Genomic DNA, 5,498 nt, shown 5'->3' on the forward strand with positions numbered 1-5,498 from the left:
GGCATGCCAGTATAAAGGTTGAAATACCTTTCGCGGATGTCAGCGGCCTTGTCCTCTTATCTTTAAAGGTACCGTAAATAAGCAGACTGACAGTTTATTTTTTAAATCCCGTGTTAGCGCCGCGAAGCAACTGTGGCTATGAGAGTTCGTACAGACGTGGACAGATGGAGAGAGGACAGCATGAAGGAGTGGGGGACGGGGAGTTAGTATGCATCCTGAGCCGACTTCAAAGTGCCGACTTTCGTCTGGAAAATCTGCCGGAAAACCCAGGGAAAGCACCAGACAGCACAACCGGTGCGGGGGTTCGAACCCGTGTCACCTCCCAGTTTCGGCGCGGAAAGCGACCACCCTAACCACTATGCCACGGGAGCTGGTACTTACAGTACATGTTGACGGCGTAGTTTAATAGCTTGTTGCTTGTAAACCCAGCGCAATGTGATAGGGAACGCTTAACATTTTACATTTGCTACCAAAAATTCAGGCAAAACGGCTCAGGGCGACGTCCGGTGGCAAATAATCCCAAATTCGTCAAGCAACAGTGATCTATGTTCCCGACTGGCTTGATGCTCACAATGACTACGTATAGCCGACACGTAGCCAACTTCTTTCGTTTTAGACCCAGCGTTGCCCGCATGCAATGTAGTTTACCGCCGTACTTCAGGAGCAATGCGCAGTTGGTGAACTCTTCGACAGAAGTGTTGACCACAATTTTCCAGTTTAATTTTTTGAAAAAATATAAACGCTATTGGGACGAAAACTGTGACGTAAGAATACTGAAGGCTCAGGTTATCGAATCTGCAATTATCTGCAATGTTATCTGCAATTCATATCTGAATGACTGAGCCTGAACAATTACGTGGAGAGCGATCTCATTGCAAGTAAAATATATTTGCATAATCCTCTATCAGAGTTGTTGAGAACGAAGATTGACAACAGCATCATAGATTACGTGGAAGACGGTAACGAGGAAAGACACGTTGCGATTTCATGGCTGAGAGGACGTCTGAACTGGGGCGGGGGAGCCGATGTTGAGGACGGTGCTCTCCCATCGCAGGGCCATAAGGCGTCGCTGCTGAACGCATTAAAGTTCAATCAATCGAAATGCGATTCGAAGACTAGACACACACTACGCTCGGTAGGAAGTTACGGACGGCAGGATCCAGACTTAATATTCCCATTTTTTGTTTAGTATACCAGTAACAAAAGAATGGAAACGCGTTCCTTCTCACTTTAACTTCATTGTCCACGCTCGGCGTCAGCGTTCTTACTGAAAAACGGATCGTCAGAATGAAAAAAAATAAATGCTCGACGATGGTGCCTGCAACGTGAAGCGGGACGTGTCTTTTCAACCGGGCTGCGTTGCATTAAAAGAGGAAGGAGTCCTTCTGTGCCAGATATTTGTTTATCATTTATTTATATATTTGTTTCTTTTCTTTCGTTTATATTTCTTTCTGTATACCGTAGGACTTCAATCCTTATTGTGAAAGGGCTCATTATTTCATTCCCCGCATCACCACCGGCAATGGGGCAGAGTATTGCCCCTGGCGATGAAACTCCCCAGGCCTCATCTCACAATAAAGATGTTGTTGTTGTTGTTCATATCCAGACCAATATGTAAGAAAATGTTTTGAACTATTGGTCATGAAATTTGGTTATACAGTACAACGGTATTTTAACGAGACATGTCTTGTATATGAGAGGTGTCTGCAGTACTCTCTTGTGACGCTTTTCCTTGTAAAATACTTAGAGTGCACAGTTTTGGAAATTCAGAGTTGCATATTGCTGAGATACAGATGGAATGCTTGTGGCCACAGGAGCAATAACTGCAAGATCGGCATACTATGAATGCTTGACGAAGGACAGTCCCTAGATTGAACGCCACTTGTGATGTAAGAAGCATGTTAACCAATACAGGACACCACAGGACACTATTTTAGACAGACATAACATCGCTTTTGGCCGCGTGACGCAGAGGGATGTAACCAATGCAGGTTTCCCAGTCGCTTTTGGGAGTCTTCGCGTCGATCGTGAGCAGAACGAATACTTCTCAAAAAGTCGGTCCTCAACGTCTGTTCCTTGTCCTCTTCGTCCTGCCATCGTACACGGGCAACAGTTGTGCCTATCAAAGGAAGATGAAGACACGAAGACCCATAGGATTACGCGTGCCATCATCAAATAGCATGATCGAAATTATCGCGTCGAAATTCTTCACGTTATGACCGACTAAATTCAGCGATGTATCAGTCTCGAGTTTCGCTCTTGGGAGCACATTGAAGTCAGGAAGGCAACATGGAAGTGGAGGCAGAACAGGGCACTGGTGACTCGTTCGCTGTTACAGAAGTGTTCCTCTTCCTCGCCGCCACGGTCGTTGTCTCGCTCTCCTTGAGTAACTTGATGACGGTGTGCACGACCATTCTGCACAGGTACAAAGTGCTCCGGAACGTCCACGTGCTCCTGTTCCGGTACGTAACGTCCCTGGTATACGTGCTCCGAACTGGTGCAAGAGTCGAAGCAACGAAAAACTGCATGGCAAGAGCTAGGTCAAGAATGCTTGGCAATCCTTGAAGATGTCGTCTGTAAGCTACGAATCGGTTACAGTTGCTGCACTGTTCCTGTCCAGGACAATATATTATATCTTCTGCTGCACTGTTCCTGTCCAGGACAATATATTATATCTTCTGCTGCACTGTTCCTGTCCGGGACAATATATTATATCTTCTGAAAGATATAGTGACAAAAAAACACGCCATGCTGTGACATTGCGACTGTAGCCGATCTGTTAGATGTTACTACAAGTCCGCTCATTCTTAGCCAGGCGAAGTTGATGGCCATGATCAATGCATTAACGTAACCATCCTCCAATCAGGACTGTAAAATTCTCTTGTCTGCCAGATACTGCAGGCATTTGCATCCACTTTTCATTGAAACAAATAGAAATAAATGAGGCAAAGCATCAAGCATTCAGCGTCGGGCTTGAAATTTAACTAACTCACTTGTATGAACGCAGTGCAATGCAATGCATGTAGACTACTCGGACAGCAGGCGACGTTCCTACAGGTAAGGTAGGTACACCTTGCGCGTAGCATGATGACGTTCGATTCTATAGGAACAAGAATCGACACAGAAACTTCCATTTCACGTTGCATGCGAAGGTTAAGGCTTGTGGTGGTTAGCTGCTGCTGTGCCCTTCACGTTAGCGTTGCAATCGTAGCGTATTCGGTCGTGGCGACAGCGCGGCGCGCTCTATTTTCCCCGTCATATCTGACAAACTTTGATTACAGACGGTGGTGACATGCCGAATATAACAATTTGTAAAGTACTGTGACAGAAAGATGCTTATGTATGATAACTGGGACTGGGAACTGGGAACACCAGGACTGGGAGGTGACCGGGATTCGAATCCCGGCACTGGTTGTGCTGTCTCTGCGTCTTCCCTAGATTCCTCAGACGACGTAAGGCAGAGGTCACCGCAGTTCCCCGTGAAGTCGGCCCAGGACGTACCATGCACCAGAGCAATTCGCCGCCATATTCGACAGGCACATCGCTAGGTAATGACACGCCACCGACCAACCATCCGTCCACGCCCCTTCACAGAAAGTGTAACAGGGCTGGACAAAAGTTCGCGGTAGATGGGAGAGGACACTGTTCTTAATTGTCACAAAGAGGAGGACGCCCTCCGCCTTTCGCAAACAAGGCCTTCAGCGTGTTGTGTGGTGAAGTCCTCTTTTAAGTGAGTACGTACAACCGTCCGTAGGGGTGGACCAACTAAAGCCCCTGGAGGCTTTAATGGCGACCCTAATTGGACGCAGCAATCTGGGAGCTTCAAATGACCCCGCCCCGTTTTCTGTAAGCTCTTGTCTACTGCACTGTACCGTTCACGCTGAGTAGAAGTGCGACGTCAACGCAAAGAAGCGAGAGCTTCCCTAAGAAGCGATCTCGTAGCCTCTTTACATAAAACAGATGCATGTCGTAAGCTGCTCAAGTGGACGTTCTCTCGGGTGGCTCATCGACACCCGAAGGGAAGTCGTTGCCTAAACGACGTCCGTATCGGGAAGGCGCGAGTGTTGTGCGGCTAACGAGTGGTATTGGGCCAAACGAGGAGAGATCATGATGGCCAGTCAATCGATTGGCTGGGATAATAAAACGAGCGCTCTTCATTGCTGGTCATCAAGCTCTATGGCCGCAGGAGCTGCTTCTGTATACCAGACGCGCGCGGCCGCTGTCGCAAAACAAAAATTAAGGGTGTTGAGGAATCTATGATGTAAGAAACTAAACTGTGGTCATTTTGAAAAGTTCTCGGGGCACTTGGGGTATGTTGAATGTATGAATAAGTAAATAAGGAATTCTATACTGCACTATAATATGAATTGAATTTCAATAAACAATATCGACTTTCTTTTCTTTGCAAAGGATGGTACAACTGGCTGACTCACTACCTGTTGTTCGCGCACGACACATGTGACAAAGATAGAATCATATAATTGAATCACTCACTCACACGCCAATGCGGTGACGACTCTAGCGAAACTGGTATAAAAGCCTGAAGACACAAAATAAGACGTCATTTATGCGCGAACGAAACAGCAATTTACGATTTCCGTCTCCTCTCCTTCTCAAGAAGGGAGGGCGATGCGGAGAGGCTTTGTGATTCGCTCCCTCAAACGAGTTGCCCAATGTGGTGGTGGTGGTGGTGAAAGGGCTGGCCGTTGTCGGCCTCACGTATGTGGGCAACGTCACGAGTTGCCCAAGCACCGCCGTAGACCGCTTGAGAGGAGACCAATGACAGTACGCTCCCCATTGCCCCGCTTCTTGAGAAGGAGAGAAGAGGGAAAGCGTTCCTTTTGTATTGCTCTCAAAGTAACGACGGTTTTCATTCCGCTAAAAGACTTTTTTTTCTGTTTAATCCAGTATATAAACATATTTGGAAAATCGTACGCAAGGTCTCTGTGTCAATCGATTTTATTTTGCATGCTACTGCCCTCGAGATCGAACGGTGTCGGCGCGCTGCGGAGAAACGATAAACTACCGTAGTGTGGATTGCTTCCTCGCGTCTTCTGCTTTTACACATTTATTCCGCGTTCAGTGCAGTATAGGTGGAGCACTGGGGAACCGAGCAGTATCGTACCATCGCGGCACAAGTGATCTTCCGGTGAATATACACAAAATTACGGAAAAGAACCATCAACTCCGAACATCGGCCGGCGTGTTATCCACACGAGAAAGGTGACGGTGTCGACCCCTATATAGATCGATCTCGCGATTGGGACAACGGGCTATTATTCGTTATATGGGTGATCATTTGTGAGAGCTGCGTCTAACTAGCTGTATACCGTTGATACGACACGTAACACCCCCAAAACACTACCGAAACCTCACCAGCCGTGACAAAAATAGCGAGCTCCGCTGCCGCCGTACCTTTTAAAATAGAGCTGGAGGTCAGGCACTAAGAACGTGAAAGAAACAGAAAGACCAAAGTAGAAGAAAAACATGGACGGGAG

The sequence above is a fragment of the Ornithodoros turicata genome, chromosome 7 (assembly GCF_037126465.1).
Source record: "Ornithodoros turicata isolate Travis chromosome 7, ASM3712646v1, whole genome shotgun sequence".
NCBI lineage: Eukaryota > Metazoa > Arthropoda > Arachnida > Ixodida > Argasidae > Ornithodoros > Ornithodoros turicata.